Raw genomic sequence first — 18,681 nt, 5'->3', positions numbered from 1 at the left:
GTAAAGAATCCTGCTGATGACAATTTCACAGCTGCTGAGAAATAGGCCAAGCCTTCCCTATAAAGTGACAGTAAGGAAAAGAATATCTATTCCATTGGGATTGGCCATGCATCCTCCCCAACTTCTTGCCTCTTGAAGGAAAATGCTAGCACTTCCGAACTATGTAACAACAGATGGTGGCAGAAACCGATTTCTACTGCAAAGCCATTTGGTCAGGAAGTATCAAAAAATGTTTTGGAATTGTGAAAATAAATTCTTGGCTGCAGGGCTACCAGCAGCCTACTAGAAATGAGACACGAGGGAACTGCTTATCAAACCCAAGAGCCTGCTTGGCTCTGAAAGAAATGGCTTTGGTCAAACATTTTAGAAATGAAAACCTTTACATACGTAGGGTCTGGACTTTGTTCTGCATATTATGGGTGTTACAAGAATTAGGTTCTTAATTTCTGAACACTGATTGCTTGACCAACGACCAAGAAAGCAGCCTTCATAATATGCAGAATGACCTCCAGCTGAGACAAGCTTAATATAGCTCCTACTGGCCTAGTCAGGTGGAACCTTCCCTTTTGGCTCAGCTGATTTGCTGCCCACAGACCATGAAAGTCCCAGGGCTCTGGTAACATACAGGGACACAAAATTAATGCGGAAACAGCACAGGCCACTCTGCTGATGGGTTACATCTAGTGCCTGGTGTGTGCCTGTGCCTTGATGGACACAGCAGGTTCCTTTGGTGATTTCTGTAGCTGACCAAATGTGCCTTTTCGAAGCGCACGTTGAGAAATAGAACATGTTTCTTTTCAGAAGTGCACCATAGATGTCTGTCTGTGCCATAACTCTCTGAAATAAACAGTAATGTTTTCCCCCCCAGCATTTCTGTTGCGAGTCTTAGCTGCTCTTACAGTGCCGTACGTTGAAAATGGTTTGAGAGAACTTCCCATAGGTGTGAGCCATAAACGATACTTGCGAGCCGTCTTGTTTTATCTATTCTCTTAGAAATGTATACCAAATTATACGGTAATGTCATGTCACCAGAAACACAGAGCAGATGGAAGTATCTTTCCACATATTGACTCATGTTACTCTGATGAAAGGAATTTGTTTCTCTCCTTCTGTCAAGCCTGCTAGCCTCTGGCAAAGGATGCAACCCTCAGCGAGGAGAACTTTACCAATAATGTTCAAGTGACCATCTGATTTAAATATACCAGCATTGGCCGATATAGTTAGCCTGCATCGACAACTGTTGGGGTAGCCAGTCCCATTTGTTATGTTTGTATAGGGTAACTTAAACCAAGTGGTGTTGTTCCAGGTTGAGGAGACCTCAGGGAGTTAACCCTTGAGGAAGCAGATATTCAGCTTTTCTAAGGAAACCTTCAGGGCTCCAATATTGGGCCCTTTGGAGACTAATCCTAAAAAAGCAAGTGCCAGGTCTCTGACCTATACTGTTACATAGAAAAGTGACACCCCTCACCTCGTGGGTTTTAAGAGCTGTGTAGTAGCTACCAAAGGTGCAGTTTGCATACAAAGATATGGTGAAACCCTGACAAATAAAATAGCTGTAGATGTGCTGTGAGTGACTAAAAAGCAGGCACCCTCTGTATTAATGTTTGTTGTGAGTGGGATTTGACTTGATGAGAGTGCAGTTCTCGGGTTGAAAACACGTGAAACTGAAGTCAAAAGGGAGTCAGTGTAATCATTAACTGACTCACCTTCTGGATGTGACAAGTAATGAACCAGTCTAAACTTGCCTGGAGCTTTCTTTGGGACAATACCCACAGGGGAAACCCTCTTACGCTCAAGTGAAGCGTTATCAAATGGGCCCTCTATTTTCCCCAAATGCTAGCTCTTTTCTGTCTTGTCTCTAACCACCTGAGGACATATAACTGCTGATCTCAGCATCCCAGCCAACATTTGCATCTCAGGGCTTGAGTACAGGACAGTAAAATCCCCAACACAGGCTTTTTTACAAAAATTGTGTATGCTTGTTGTGTGTTTGGTTTTTTTCTTACTAGCCTGCTCCCACAACCACAACTACCCGCGCTGTGATTTTCGCGTTTGCAAACCTCTTTAACCAGCATTTGGCTCTTTCCACTTTCTTACTTTGATTTGGATGACTGCCTGAAGCACCTGCTAATGGCCTGAAGCGTTCAAGCCGAAATTTGCAGTTTGTGTCCCACACGCACTCAGACTGTTCGTTACCTGCCTTCTGGAGCACCTGCTACACGGTTTGGGCTTGAGAGCCTGCTCTCTACCCGCTGACAGCAGCGCTGCTCACAGCACCGGCTCTCCTCAGCTTTGTCCTACACTCTCCCTTGTTCTCCATAACTCCTGCTTCAGCTCTGCCCGGGTCTTCAAGGTAATGTCGATGTTGTCCTGCTTGTTCTAATGCTTGAGTGAAGAATGGTTTTTCCCCTGGTACATAGGAACAAGGATGGTGCAGAGGGAAATCTGTCACTGTGGTCATCCTAAAACCTTCACCATGGCATTGATGAGCAGACTTTTTGAATTCTTTAAACAAAGTACCGTGGCATTGATGAGCAGACTTTTTGAATTCTTTAAACAAAGTTTTATAGGGAAGTTTTGAACCGGGGCAGCTTGCTGAAACCAGCTTGTAGATCAGTGGTGGTCTGAAGCCAAATCGCATTCACATTGAATGATGTTCAGGAAATGTAAGGAACAGCGCTGCCACTCTACAGAGAAGGACCAAAAAAAGTCCAAGAGATGCGAGGAATGCGCCTCACTTTCTCCTTCTGCTGCCTGTTGAGGATCTTTTGTACGCTTTTCCATGAGGCTGCTCCTGTCCCCTAAATGTAGGGAAGGCTGTTACAATTAGCGCTATAAGGCTGCGTTTCAGAGAAAATCCTCCTCCCTGGCTAGGGGTAATCCTAATGGAGAATTTCAGAGGTAGCAACTTACAGCAGGGAAATTTCTTTACATTCTGCCTTGGGAAGCATTGGGTTTTCCCAGAGTCTTTGTCTGTGCTGGGAGTATAATTTTCATGGATGTTCCCATTCCAGAAAGGTGTTTGTTTTCTCTGTTAGAAGGATGCCGTTGATAGCTACAGAAGAAGCCCAAGTATTGGTTTCCTGCCTGGATATTTACGCCTACGTTACCTGCCGGTCCCTGAACCGGCAGGATTATCCTCTCCCCCAGTGAGCTGTGTTCCTCACTGCAGCCACACTGTGCCCTCCACCCACCTTCCACACTGGTGTCGTGCGGGGTTTTCCCCAGGAACCGGAGCATCTCCCTATGTGCCTGGGCTGCTGGACTGGTGCTTCTTCACGCTGCCGACATCTGCTCCTGCAGAACTGGGCAGGGCAAGGGCTGATTTTTTCCTCCTTGCTTTCATTTGGTTGCCTCAAAATAACCCTAATTAATTTTGTGGAGAGTTTAGTGTGCTCCCATGATGGGATTGCTCTTTGTGCAGATCTCTTGCATGCTATATTTAGGTATGTTTTTTGGAACACCATGTGACCCGAATCAGATAACTTCTGAACTACTAATCATGTCTTTGACACTGACTCCCTCCATGGCTTTGGGGCATTTTATGGTTGTTTCTTACATACAGAATAAAAACAGATAAGACTCATCTACCTTGTAAAAGCTGCTGCCAGGGTTAACAAATATTTAAGATACCAGTTTAAGCTAAAATTAATTTCATTATTTCTCCTGTAGTTGTAGTTTTATTGTTTCTTAGGCATTTGATTTCAGAAAATGGTTCTTTAACATCTTAGTTTTTCTTAACGGATGACTCTGTTTCACCATTTTAAAAGAAAGAAACAAGTTTCTTCTGTGTTTGTAGATGAAAATAGGGCAGAGAGAAAAACCCTAAATGGCCTCATTTCCTGCCCCGCACAAACTTTCTTCCTTTGTTTACTAGTTGGTTGATCCATGTAGATGAAAAGCCCAAAACTCTGACCTGAACTGTTTCCCCTCGTGTTAGCTATGTCCCTTTTCTTAACAGGGGAAGTTTGTTATCTGCTTCGTTTTTTCCTGATTCTTCAAGTTACGCAGTCTGACCTGTATCCTGTTATCATCTACTGCTCGAGGCCACTCAAAGCCCTGGAGGAAGCCAAGCTCCCTTTGGCTGCGCATCCAGCATGGCTGGGGTTGGGAGCCTGTCATCCATTTCAAGGCACCGTCTCTTTGTTGCTCACGTCCGTAATTGCTGCTTTCTGTGTCATGGCTGGTTCTGCAGCGAGTGGTGGTACTGGCATTTCTTTTGGCTTCACCTTTTGTTTGCCCTGACCCCCTGAGGCCTTTTGATAGGCAACTGGATCAAAAGGCCTTTTTTGGCCTTCAGTAGCTGGAAGTGAGCTTGGTTTGACCAGGTAGTTGTTCAGATAAAGAATAGGAAAAATTATGGGAATACTTGTCGTCCTTTAGGAAGTAGTGGACAGAGAGGAAAAGAATCCTTCCTTACTGCAAGTCAAATTTTTAAGTCTAATTATAAATAGTAGCTTTTCCTCCCTTTTTTCTTTTCTCTTTTTTTTTTTTTAATTCCTCCAGAATTAAATCCTTTGCCCAAGTGCTTATTCTTTCCCTCCTACAATAGCAGTAAAAAGCAAAATAATACATATAACAAAACTCAGCTTTGAGAAAAAGGCAGATAATGAAATATCTGCCGAAGACTGTAAAATGCGTCTGTCAGAGGGGAAAAAAACCCAACATTCTTATATTTGAAACTCTGAAATGTAACTGCACCAGACTAGTTGGGGAAAATTTGTTTGAAGATGTATTACGTTCCACGATCAAATGGAAAAAATGGCACCTGTCATCATATTTAGAAAACAGCTGGGTAACATGGCCAAGTGCCATGGTCTCTTTTCACATGGCCTTTATGCTGAAACCATCCAAGCTCCGTTCTCAGCAACTGGAGAACCCCTGTGCCTTTAAATGGTTACAGAAACATCTACTTAGGGGCCAGCTCTTATTGCAGCAAAGCCTGCTTCTGATGCTTCTAATTAGCAGTTAATGGATTATGCTTTACTTTTATAACCAACCCAGCAGGCACTCTTCTATAGTATTTTTCGGCTATTTTTGGTAGAAGATATATGCAATTGGGCTGCTCTTCATGCTTTCATTTTGAGCATGTAGAAAACATTAGAAATAAATCTCTATCGGAGATTATTTTGGCGCTCAAATGCTTAATTTAAGTCCTATTAAGCATTTCCTACATGTATTTTCTTTCATCTGATATCTTGGAAAAACTGTAATGGGTTAATTGCCCTATCTGATCTAGACTTTGATGCAGTATCTCCTAAATACATACTTATTGTTAATTAAAATATTTATATACTCAGTGAAAAGCCTGTTTTTTTAAAAAATTTGCAAACACAGCTCCAATATGTATACATTTAGGAAAAAATGCTTTTCTAGCTGAACACAGTACAGGTACATGCAGAAGGTTAGAAGCTTCAGAAGTTAGGTGGGCTTGTAGAAACTAACAGTTTTTATACTTAGTTTGAATGAAAATAGCAATGAGATGAGTAGCATTGAAGGTTTGCAGTGCTGTATGTGTGTGCGTGAACACATATATGTGTATATATACTATATAGAGTATATACATGTCAGAGTATGTATACAGACCAGTGCATGTGCACATATATGCGTTTAATAAAGAAATACGTCGAGATAGGTTTTAGTTGGAAGGTTATACTATCCCCCCCCCGGGAATTAATTTTGGTGCCAGTTTCTAGCAGGAAAGCTGGCTCCCCCGGCCTGCCGTTGAAGCCGCTGCCCTTGCTGGGGCCGGGCACCCCGCAGGACAGGTCTGACACCGGTGAGGCTGGGACAGGAGGGGGAGCTCTCACTGCACCAGCCGGCGAAGGGGAGGACCAGGTTCCCAAGCCAAGGAAAAAGAGGGGGAGCGACCACCAGCTGCAGGTGAGGTGGGCTCTGCTCCCGCTTACTGGGCTCCCTTCACCAAAGCGGAGAACTGGGCTTCTTCATCCCTTACTGATGGCAGTAGCGCACACGCACAAAATAACCAACAAACGCAAACGCTCAAGTGCTAAGCAACTCTAGGTTATATCCATGGCTTGCAGCAAAGGATGTTGCCACCTGCAAGGCTCCCAGTTTGAAGGCACATTTGTATTCTGGTCCTGATGCAGCGCTGTGCTTGCTAGCTACGAGATAGGCACTAAACCGGTACAGGCGTGTTTGTTGGAGGCAGGGAGTTCCAAAATGCTGTCCAGGAAAAAAATGTGGAAATTGCTATTACTATTACACAGCAAATACTACAAAGAAAAAGAAAAGGGAGGGAAGAAAAAGGAAAGGTTGGCTAGTGGTTGTTATGTGAAATGTCTCCCTCGGTGTGATGGGATAAGGGCAACTTACTTTCTGTCCTGATTTTTGAGGAGGATGGGTTTGGGTTTTATCTCTGTGGTATCACATCCCAGCAGAGGAGGAGGCGGCGGCTGGCTGCGCAGGGGCCAAGGGGAGCGGTTGTCCCCCTGTCCATCGCAGCTCCTGCCTGTGCTGTAGGTGGGGAGCAGAGGGATGTCTGCTGGGCAGGGCCAGGCCCACCTTATTGCTGGACTAGGTCCTTGCTGTTTAATCCATTTCCCATTCCAGCTTTTTCAGGACGGTGCTGTAAGAGGCTACCCCTGGCTTGAAGCAAGACCATAGTCAAGCGTCTCTGAAATTATGTGATGTTTGCTCAGTTGTAATCAGCTGAAGCTATTCTGACGTGCTCAAAGGTGCTGTTGTATTTCCCTTGAGAAACAATGTGAAAATCAAGAAATTCCAGTATTAACTTTTTTTTTTCCCCTGAAAAGAGTGCCACCTCCCCTTGAGTCTGGTAAAAGCTCTGCTTTCTCCCAGAGCTTCTGCAGAGGTAAAGTCCATCTTTTTGCCTGCACAATCTCATCGTAGTGCATTATAAATGCAATTTGGGGTGTACAGGGACCACAGGATTAGCCTCCATCCAGCCTTCATCTGAGGTGTCAGTCAAAGTAGGTGGCTCCTCAGAGCTACGTTTCTGACCTTCCCACCAGAGTGTGAATGCAAGACCAAGACATCACCAGTTCAGTGGCAGCATCCTGAGGTCTGCATCAGCTAGAGCTCTAGGGTGACTTTTGCCCTCCCCAGTTTCATCCCCCAGCAGTTTGTGCCAGGGCAGGGTAAGCCAGGCTTTCCAGTAGGTGACGTTGTCAGGGAGAACTTAATCCCGCAGAGGAAGGCTCCTTCAAGCAGAGTTTGGGTTCAGTTCTCAGGAGGTCAGTGTGGGAAGTTCTCCATAAAACTGAACTATGATGTTGGCAGCCAAGATGCATTCGGAAGTTTTGGAAACACATTTTTTTTTTCCTTCTTTGTAATTACATGAAATGCAAGAGACCTGTGAATAGGGTATTTTTAGATCGCACATACAAATATAGAATACCATAATATGACAGCAAATTAACATTCTTATCATTTTTTTTCTTTTTCCAAGGAAACGTACTGTAACTCATAGTGGAAAGTTTGATGAAGAGCACTATGCCACTCTGCACAGAAATTCGGCTCTTGTGACTAAATTAAACATCACTGGTTGCTTTCATTTAGATGAACCCTTTTGGAAGTTCTTTTTTTAAAGCTAGCGGATTGGACTTCTAATTTTAACTCTTATGGTTTATTATTAGAAACATTTCCAAACTTGTTTACAAACACCTGCACTTGACAGCGTGTGTCTGCAATTTTAGAAGGACTCACTTGTCACTTCCAATGGGGGTTGAGAGGGCATCTGAGTTCTTTGTGTTTGTACAGTTAGTTTTGGGATACTGGAATGAAATTTTTTTAAAATAAGGTTACAAATATGTGATGTTTTGTGAGGGGGGTTACATGCACCTGGTCAGCAAATAGGTCTTATTGACTAGCTGTAGGTTATGTCAAAGTCAGGAGGATTATTAGTTAGTGGTCATTTGGAACAAGACTCAAACTGGCACCCAAAGGAGAAATTCCAGGAACTAATTTTAGCAGTTTGGTCTCTCAATTGGAGAAGATGGTTTACAGGTTTTCTGTATTTATCTTGTCTTCAAACATACTACTTTCTTGCCAGCTGTCCTTCAGAAGTTATTCGGAAAGAGTTTAAAATGACTTTTGAATAAATCGTTGCTTTGTCGTATGAAGTTAGAGATAGCTGAACATACAGTGAAGCAACAGAGCGTGGTTCCCCTCGAGCTGGAGTGGGACGTGTGTGTTATGCAAGTCTGTACGCCGCTTGTTTGCAGTAGGGTGAATATCATACTGTGTTACCCATTGGTCAAGTATATAATCACGTTAGAGGTAGTCAAAATACTTCATAAAAAAAAATAAAATCCTTTGACTCCTCGCTATGCTCTTTACACCTGATTTTTAGCTGCATCACATAGGTTAACAATGTTACTTATCAATTTCTAGTATAATGAGGAAGATTATCCTCACTAAAAATTGATGCTGCATGGGAGGGTAGCAGGAAGAACCCTCCAAATATGCTTCAAGGGTATGGCTGAACCAGAGGTAGTCAGAGCAGACTTAAGCAGTAGTGGCATAAGGTGTCCTATTGATTGCTTTATGCTCTTGTTGTTACTAATTAGTATGAAAAACTCCAGTTAATTAGACCAGCCTGTTTGGCTGTTGTGTCCTCTGCTGGGAACCATGGTCAGCTTTAGAGAAACTCTGATATTGGAGAGGATAAGGAGGCCATGAAGCAAAATGTATTTTATTTTCTGCTGGTTTGTTGTCCAAAAAAGCACGGACCCAGATCCAGCTGAGGAATCCCTGTTAATGTCAAAGGATCATGTCCTCTGAGGTGCTTACCGTCTATCAATTTCACTGAGAGTTGATATAAGTGGGATTAGGCACCTAAATACCTTTGTGTATGCATGTTCTTTGAAGTTAAACCTGCAGTCCGCAGCCTGTGTCTTATGCTTGACCCCTCTGGAGAGCACACAGCATATACGAGCTGGGGGGCTCTTCCAAAGCAATTGCTTATAAGTAAACAAACAGATAATTAAATAAAGCGTTTGGAGTACAAGGTACAGGTCTGAGGAATAGTTTTTTTCCAACTGTAAAACAGCTGTGCCTTGTAGCTGTATTTCTGGATTCCTTTAAGGTAATATGATTTTAACAAGCGTTCACTTTCTGTGGAAAACAGGCATTTTTTAAAATTTTACTTTTTCAACAAGTAGACTAGCCAAAAATTATGATGCTACTTACATAGTCCACAGCATAATTTCTTAGCGAGTATGGCTGCAATTAATAAATTGTGTTGTGACTGCATTGGGCTGTTACCATCTTTGAAAACATCTTCAAACACAGTTCACAAGCTCTAGTGTTGCCAGGGTCCCAGTTGATCAGAGCTGAAAACACCCAACATTTTAGAAATTGCTCACAATTCAAATATGACCATAGAAGTTAGACTCAAGAGGAATTTCTTGCTTAACTAGAAACTTCTGTTTGATCTGGAGATAGCACTTTCCCAAGTGACGTACTGAGGGAAATGTCGTTTTGTGCCAGGGTTTTCAGTTTTCCTCTATTTCTGTTTGCTCGTGTGAGCTCTGTGCCCACTTTCCTAAGTGTTAATATGTAGGAATGTTTCCAAAGGTTGGGGGGGGGGGGGGGGGGGCTCAGAAGTGAGAACTGTGCAGGTGCAGTAAGATCCACCTATCCAGCAACACCTTGAAAACATGCAAAAACGACTTTGATGTTAGAAGTCTCGACTGACCATGAAGTTAGTGATGAGCATTCTCAGATGTACGTGATCAGAAAGGAAAACCTCTATGGGATCTTTGTAGTTATCTAACCTGCATAAGCCTGAACAGTTCTTTGGTGTGAATCTTTGGGTGGAGCGTACGGTGTATGTGTGAAACAATCTGTTCTCAGGATATTCTGCCTGGCTCCTACAGTGAAATGGCATGGAAAAATCTCTTTTGGTGCATTTAAAAAGATACTGCCTTCCTCAGAAAGTGATAATTAAGATAAATGGAGGAGTTGTGGAAAGAAGGGAAAAGGGCTTCAGAGTTCTGCTTTGGTTCTTCTCCCAGTAACTCTCACTTAAGGTAAAATTGTTGCTTCTTGCAAAGAATCCCTTGGTATGATTGAATAGTTTGAGCCACAGCGTGGAAGATATACCAGCATGATTTAAGAATTGAATTCATATCCAGGTAGCTGGGCATATGAAGGTATGTTGTATGTCATCACATACCATGAGAGGGGAAGCTCTGGGAGGCATATCTGGTTGTGGTTAGAAATCAGCTATGGATATAAGGTGACTGCTTGTATATTGCCAAAGGGATTTAATGTAGGTTCCCAAGCCATGAAGGCCCAGCATCGACGTTATGGCTGCATCCCAGGGGACTGCAGATCCCTGAGGTGTGAATCCTTTGCCTGCTTCTCCCATGGTATATAGCTATAAACTGGTTTTTAAAAGTCCATAAATAGGTGTAAAACATGCATTTCCCATAGAAGTAATGAAAGTAAAGAGGACTGTGACTATTACTATGGCGTATTGCAAATTATCTGTAGCTTAAAGTTTTGCAGTTTCTTAGTACTGGTGCATGTGCTTTATACGAGCAGCTGTTTGATATTTCTGAAGTAATCCGGTGCTGTAAAAATATGTGATTTTCCTTCTTAAAGAAACTGTTACATGCCAGTTGTACCCCAGCTGAAGGGACCTAGAGCAAATGTCTATGAGGTGGAACTGCTTCAGGATAACCTGCATTGGTTTAGGGGACAGTTAATGATAAATTTATTTTCATGACCTGTCTGCCAAGTATTTGTATACTAATTAGGTCCTATTTTGAGGGCAGAGCATGTGAGCTTGTAAGAAACCCCTTGTACAGCGTGGGAAGGGCAAGGGGATTTTTGTCCCTAGTGAGTGCAAACCCCTTCTTTACACAGCATCACCTAAATGTGTGCATTATTTCTAAGCAGCGTATGAATCCCTTGGCTGACGTGGAGGCACTTCTTAAATTGGCTCATGGGAGTATCTGTAGCCAGCTAAGGTGCTCAAGTACAGAGCACTGGGGAAGAAACTGAACTGACTCAAAGCATTGTCATAGTTTTTAATTTTATATAATGTCTTTCACAACAGAGTAGAAAATTACCTTTATGACTAGTGGCAGGACCTGTTGTATAAGTAATCCAGCCATGTGCTGGTTGGTATCTCGCTTTTCACTTGAACCTCTCTGCGATGCAGGTCTTGGAGGAGTGAGTGCCTGGTGCAGTCTCTGCCTGGCTCCTTGGTAAGTCATTCGAGTCTATCTTTCTGTACAGTCACTTTCCAAACTGCTGAGCAAAAATAAGGAAATTTTTCATAGAGTGCTTTAAAAGAGAGTTGCTAATCAATTTTTCTTACTATTTTATGCCCTGTGATTTTTACACCACCCCCACCAGCTGGTTAATCATGCAAAAGCTGAACACTTCATTAGCCAGAACATGTTTGCCCATGGGCATTTCTGTAGTAAATTAGTTCTTTCTATTTATACAGGTAAGTCATGGCCAAAAGTCTTTAAGGTGCCAAAGGTAAGGGTTCGAATGAATTCTTTTTCTGAGTTTTGAAGAGAACTAGGTTTAACTTTGTGGGCTGTTGATTTGAAATTACTCTTGAATTAAAGATAGCATGGGTAAAAGAGCATTCTCAGACTGTTCTGAAATACATTGCGTCTTTCTGGATCTCAAATTTGGCCTGCCTCAAAAAAAAAAAAACAACAAACCACTCAAAACCACATGTGTGCTCTCACCCGTGTATGTGTGTGTGTATATATGTGTGCGTATATATATACACACACATCTACATGCAGAGACTCTGCTTATTTGAGTGGCATGTGGCATATTGACCAGCGTTTTTCCTTTCTTACTGTGTGCTTTTTAAACTATTAATTGAAATTATGTGGTTTGTAGATGCTTTTTTCCCTCAAATCAAACGATGCCCTCTGAAAGCCTAGTTTAGCTCAACAATGAATTTAGCTTTCAGGCTTTGGCCATTGCAATATTGTTTGAATGCCACCATTTCCTGCAATCAATGTAATTTTATATCTACTTGGAATAGAAAGTCAAGATGGTGATTGCCTTAATTTAACTCAGTGTTGTATTCATTAAGGAGCTCATCCTAAATTCCTTTCAGATCAAAGTCTGTCTTGATTTCAGTGGAACCTTTCGGCGCACAAGGTGTGCGGTAGCCTTCTGAAATGTTGTCATTGTGACTAGTGAATAAAAACTAAATGTGTTGCTAAATTTAGGCTGTTGCTCATGTCAGCTTCCTTTTCTAAATGACGGTAAGTGCATTCCATAAATAGTATGCCTCTTATGTTGTCATATCTCTTTGGCTTGCTTTGCAGTATTTTACAGGATATTTGCAAATGAATTTCATGTTCAGTAGGCAGGGGATGAAAATAACACTACTCATTGGGACTCCATTAACCCGCAGCTAATGAGGAACCATTTCAAGGGCTGGATGAGTGTAATTCAGATTAGCCTGCGTGCCAGGCTGCTCTGCTCCTGCTCGGGCTCGCACCGTGCCATGCTCTTGCCGTGGTCTGGAGGGACAGAGCCCGGTGCAGCAGAGCTGGTGCTTCGGCACGGACTTTTGTCGGTTAAGTTTTCTGTGCTTCGGTTCCCCTTTCGGAAGGTAGGAGACAAGAGTGAGTTGTGTGTGTGTGTGTGTGTGTGCGTGTGTGCGCGTAGGTAGGTGACGGTGATCTTGACCTCCATAGTTGAGTGTTTTGAGATGTAATGAAATACTCTACAAACACTATACTTGTGCTCGCTGGTTGATAGCATTGTTACTTGTAGAAAAGGGTACTACATGGTGACAGTAAAGGTGGTCCAGACTGGCCCTTAATTAATTTTATTTTCAAAATCTATATTAGTGACTGTCACGAGGGCACCTGGGCACTTTACATCAATAAAATAATCAATTTATAAAACGTGTAGACCAGAACTCTGTGTTCACTAGCAAAACTCCTGTTCCCCGTTATGACAAAAGGTCAGTCCAAGGCTGGCCAAGCAAGCAAGAATCGCATTTCTGTGCCTTGGCACTTGCCAGGCACGGCTCTGGCGAAACACCACTGGCACCAGCTTCCAGATGCTGGTGGTTCCTGCAGAGAACATCTTGCTGCTGGCCGATGGCTTGTTAACCCCCCTGCAAGGCTCAAACTGGTTTCAGGACCGACCGAGAAGGTGGAGAAAGACCAGTCCCAATTAAAAATGCGACTTTGCTAGCTGCGAGCAGCCCACCAAAGTGCAGGGAACGGGGGCTCAGTGGAGGTGGGCTGCTGGGGTAGAAAGAGAAAGAGACCTCCTCCTGAAGAACAGGCTAGAGGTCTCTTAACTGAAGAAACTTTATTGATGGTAAATGTTACATTATGCAAGCTTAGCAAATTCTCTAGGAATGTAATGCTTCCCAGTTTTTTCTTACATGTGTTAATATTTTATGATACCTGTCCATTAAGGGCCAGTTCCTACAATGTTTAAGTGAGTTTGGACTGCTAAATTGCCTTTATGGACTTTTGAAAAAACACTGCTGGCCACTACGGATTAGCTAAATTCCCAATCTCACTTAATGTGCTGATATAAAATCAGCTTGTTTTTCATGTATTAAGTGAGCATATGTAATTAAATTAAATGTTGTCAAGCTGCATTTTATTTATTTGTATTAGTACATTTGGGGCAATAATCCCACTTTAATACATATCTAATTGTGCAAACAATGCTGAAACTAGGGGTCCCCGAACATTGCTGTAATTTTTAAAATGTGAAACGGTAATATATTTTGATGTCTTGAAATCCAGTTGAACTCAAGCTGAGCTTAAAAATCCAAGATCTGATTCAGGAGAATTCCGTCCCATCTGGCTGGTGGGTAGCAGGTGTCCAGTGTGTGTGTGTGTGTGCAAGGGAGGGAGGTGATTGCAGGGAGTGAAATGTTTCAGTTTTCCTGTAGAGCTTTAATTCCAGTTTAATGCTGTGGGCTGAGGCTCTCTGCAGTTTAAGTTCTTGTGTAATTACCAGCATCTATTGTTGGTCTTCATTTCTAGACAACATAATGGTGATGGTGAATGGCATAAGCAAGTAAGCATATCACATTATGGAGAAAGATGGTTTCTAAATCTTAAAGTTTTGATTTAATTTCTGATTACACTCAAGACTCTTTGTATGGGAAAGTGTGTTTTTACAAATAGATACAGATGTGATCCTTGAAGACTGCATGAGAAAGGTTTCATTGTGGCGCTTGGTATCAAGGGCTTTTTGAGAGTTGTTGTGTGTTCCCACAACAACATAGAGCAGGTTTGTTTCATCTACTTATTTTTATAAAAGCAAAGAAAATGTGTATGCAATTTTTGTTTTCAGCAGATAATAGAAAAGTTCTACATTTTGGTATTACTGTGATTGTAATGAAGGAGTATTTTTTAATCTTTGAGAGTATTTTAACAATCTTTTGGATACTTCAAGCAACTCTACTGGTCCCACTTTATACCCTGTAACGTTCAGAAATGTGTTCCAGCTCTTCTCATTTTCCTCTTTCTTCTTCCTTTCCTTCATCTTTTGATCAGATACTGCCAGTTACCTTCTGCCTGGGAGCTTTTCACTTAGGAAGTTTAAGAACCTGCTCTTCCTTAACTTTTGGCATTAGCTATCAAGTCAGCTCCCTTTTACACTCCTGTCAACTCTCCCTCTACCAGCTTTTAAATATTTCCGTTTGCTTTTATTTGTCTTCAGTGCTGTGTAACTTTCTGCTGGAAAGTCATTTGGCACACGTTTTTTTTCTTTATGGGAGCTGGCACACAAAGTACTACTTAACAAAATAAGTAAGCAAACAGTCATACTTCTTTTCTAGTTTTTAACTTCGCACTACTACAGTGGATGGCACTTTGCTACTGTATTTCACGGGTTTTTTTCATGGTGAACTGACTTAATTTCTAACATAGAGTGGGACTGGTGCTGTGTTGCAGAGGGAAGTCCATCTGGTTTGATAGACAAAATGATAAGCATTTCTCTGGACATCCCTGTAAAGATCTCCCTTTTACTTGTTTGCTTTATGAAGTTAAATGGAAGAGGTCACCCCCTTTGACAGAGCAAATTCTTTTTCTCTAGCAATAGGGCTTTGCATGAAAACATTTTTTATTAAGCAAGTCATCCATACTGCACCGTAGGCTGTTTGAGTGTAACAGTATGTTACAGTCTGCAAAGTTAATGCAGTTAATATTCAACTGAACTTTTGGGGGGTTGCTAATCCCTTAGGCGGGCTTAGCAGAAAGGGCAAACATATTTATAGCACTTTGAATCAGACTGCAGTGAACAAGTAAGAGTATGTGTTATACCATGCAAATGTTATACAATTTCAGGAAATCTCAGTGCATAATCATCTTTTAATAGTACTTAAGTTGGTGAAATATCTTGTCTGTGAGCAACAGAGTTGTTGGTTCAGTGGACAACAAGTCTGTTAAAAAGAGACTCTGTGGAAGGTTGTGAGGTTCCTGTTCTGGTGATAAATTCTGTAAGTTCTGAACAGATTTGTGGGCTGTTGAATTAGGAGCTAACGGTATTCTTTAAGCTCTGTCATTTGTATTTTTCCCTCATAGGATTTCATTGGACTTTGTCACATATCTGACTATGACTGCGTAAGTGTAGGGTTGTCAATAGCCTATTCCATGTAGGCCACGGTCTCTTACTGTCTTTGTAGAAGTAAAAAGATCATTCCTGAATGATCGTTCCTCTGAGTGGAAGCACGACACTGGGTAGAGTTTGCTTTGGTTGGAACCGTGGGTCCACTGGGCAAAAGAAACATGAGTTAAGTCATGAGTTGCGGGAAGTTCATAGAGAATTGACGTGCTCAGGCTGCGAAAGTTCCACAAGGAGGGATGTCCAGCACATTTCTGTGAGACAGAAACTCTCCATATTTATGGCACAGACAAAACTTGCATTGAGTGTAAGGTTATGTGGAAAAGCACGTGAAGGCCCTGTAATGCTACCAACCCATCAGGACCCAGAGAAAAAGAAATTATGATCTTGGTTTTTCCACAGAATTTGATTGTGTGGAGTTTTTAGTCTAATAAATAAGAGGTCCATCAGCTGGTAGTTGACAAAAAGTCATTTGTACATTTTTTATTTTATTTTGAGAGCTAATTAATGTGATTGCTAACAGATGTAGTCTGTGTGGTTGATTTTTAAGGTGGACTTCTGGTGCCCTACAGACACAGAACACAGGCCTGGCAAAGTGGCCATTCTGTTCCAATTAAGATTTTTTTAATATCTTTTACATTTTTGCTATTTCTTCCATATTTTCTAAATATTAAATATTGGAATCAGTGACTCCAACATGGAAACTGACCTTAAAGGGGGCTCGGGTGACTGAATTTATGCATCTACTCAAGTAATTTATCTATCTGCTGCTACCTTACCTACACCTGCTCCCTTCCTTTTCCTTTTGCTCTTTGTGAACCACATTGGCCATTCATAGTCCTTCAGAAAAAAAAAGTTTGCAAAATAATTGGTATGTCAGAATTGTTAGGAAAAACAGAAATACGTTGATAAAGATTTTCAAATCTTTCTATTTATTATATTTTCAGTTAAAAATAAAATGGCTGAATACCAGAGTAAGTTAAAAATTTGTATGGCAGCTGTTTGTATCTGAAGTACCAGAAAATAGCTAGTTTATTACATGCAAAATTTCAAATTCCAGAATATATTAAAATATTAGCTCAAAGGTCAAAAGCCTCTTCCAAGGAAGGAAGAAAATTAGAAGGGAATTCGGGCTAATCAGGTTAAGACCCAGTAGGTCTGTAACAGGTGCACAGGGATGATGGGGCTGACACTGATGTGGCTTCCTTTGGTTCCTCATCCTGAATGTCCCCAGCTTGTCATTGGATCAGCTTCCATAGAAATCCTAAGCAAGGTTCAACCTTATACCTCAACATCTATATTGAGACTCCCTAACATTTCTGTCATTTGATTAAACAGTAAATACAGACATCCACAGGAAACGCCTAACTTCACAGAGCATGCTGGTGAAGGTGTGCTGGATCTTAGCTACACATCCTGCAGCCATCCTGGAGTTTAGGAATAAGTCAAACCATCTGCATTGGGAAAACAAAGAGTTAACGCTCCGGTGATGTTAACTGTGATAAAAGGTATGTGTGTGTGTGTTACTTTGCTGTGCTCTATACATTTATGAGATCTTTTTATAGTAGCATTCCCAGGAGCAGTCCAGGTCCAATCAGGACTGGTATGCCGTTGTGCGAGGTGTTGTTCTAATTCATGTGTAAATGTGGAGTGGTTGCTGCCCTGAGGATATTACAGTGAAATTACAAACAGGATGAAAAATAGTAGGAGGTGTGGAGGAGAAGGAGGGCAGCTGCAGAGAGGTGCGCTTGTCTCCTTGGGGTTGTGGTACATAAAGCCTGATACCAAAGGATGGGCATTTCATTTCTTCAAAACAATTAACCTCATTGTCTTTCATTTGTGTCTTAGTTATTTAAACAGAAATGTACAAAGTACAAAATCGTTGCTTCTGAGATCCTTCATAGAATCACAGAACAGTTTGGGTTGGAAGGGATCTTAGAGACCATCTAGTTCAACCCTGCTGCCATGGGCAGGGACACCTTCCACTAGACCAGGTTGCTCAGAGCCCCATCCAGCCTGGCCTTGAGCACTGCCAGGGATGGGGCACCCACAGCTGCTCTGGGCAGCCTGTGCCAGTGCCTCACCACCCTCATCACAAAGAATTTCTTCCTTAGATCTAATCTAAACCTACCCTCTTTCAGCTTCAAGCCATTCCCTCTTGTCCTATCACGACATGCCCTTGTAAAAAGTCCCTCTCCAGCTTTCTCGTACCTCCTTTAGGTACTGGCAGGCCGCTGTAAGGTCTCCTCAGAGCCTTCTCTTCTCCAGGCTGAACAACCCCAACTCTCTCAGCCTGTCTTCACAGGAGAGGTGCTTCAGCCCTCTGAGCATCTTCCTGCCCCTCCTCTGGACTCACTCCAACAGGTCCATGTCCTTCTTATGCTGGGAGCCCCAGAGCTGAACGCAGCACTCCAGGTGGGGATTCATGAGAGCTGGGCAGATGGGGAGAATCACCTCCCTTGACCTGCGGGCTGCGCTTATTTTGATGCAGCCCAGGATTCAGTTGGCTTTCTGGGCTGCAAGCAGACATTGCTGGGTCATGTTGAGCTTCTCGTCCACCAGCACCCCCAAATCCTACTCCTCAGGGCTGCTCTCAATCCATTCTCTGCACAGTCTGTGTTTATGCTTGGGATTGGCCTGACCCAGGTGCAGGACCTTGCGCTTGGCCTTGTTGAACTTCATGAGGTTCACACAGGCCCATCTTTCAAGCCCGTCAGGGTTCCCCTGGATGGCATCCCTTCCCTCCAGTGTGTCAACTGCACCATACAGCTTGGTGTCGTCAGCAAACTTGCTATTGTCAGCAAATCCTTCTAGCCTCCTGTTCTGTCTCTAGCAATGACCAACCCCAGGCGCCTCAAGGAAAGTTATAAGAGCCTCACGATGGGCAGACATGGGATAATCTTCTCTCTACATGTTCTCATCCTAATCTTTCATTATTAGGGATTAATTTAAGCTTTGAAGCATGAAGTTTTAAAAAAATATATTTGTTGTCCCCCCCTCCTCCACTGTGAACCCTGTTTAAAGTACGAAATATCCTCCCAAGCCTGTGATTCGAGCTGTTCTTGGGGTAATCCTACCTGCTCCTTGGTGTGCTGACCAAATTTG

The 18,681-nt window shown here is 42.4% G+C and overlaps 1 protein-coding gene across 18 annotated transcripts in view; it reads left to right on the top strand.

Moving 5' to 3' along the window:
- Positions 1–18,681, top strand: part of ESRRG (estrogen related receptor gamma) — a 406,664-nt gene that overhangs the window by 42,712 nt on the left and 345,271 nt on the right. For 4 of the 18 annotated variants that reach the window (XM_005238725.4, XM_027788557.2, XM_055816298.1 and 1 more), the window contains exon 2: positions 11,156–11,201. The exons of 12 other annotated variants lie outside the window; for them this stretch is intronic. The gene's annotated coding sequence lies outside the window, so the exon portion shown is untranslated. Of the gene's footprint in view, positions 1–11,155; positions 11,202–11,446; positions 11,482–18,681 lie in introns of all 18 variants that reach the window. 2 more of the 18 variants (XM_027788558.2, XM_055816304.1) reach the window with 1 other exon arrangement.

The sequence above is a fragment of the Falco peregrinus genome, chromosome 11 (assembly GCF_023634155.1).
Source record: "Falco peregrinus isolate bFalPer1 chromosome 11, bFalPer1.pri, whole genome shotgun sequence".
In the NCBI taxonomy this organism is placed as follows: Eukaryota; Metazoa; Chordata; class Aves; order Falconiformes; family Falconidae; genus Falco; species Falco peregrinus.
The sequence above is the reverse complement of the archived record's forward strand: the minus strand, read 5'-3'. Positions and strand labels throughout refer to the sequence as shown.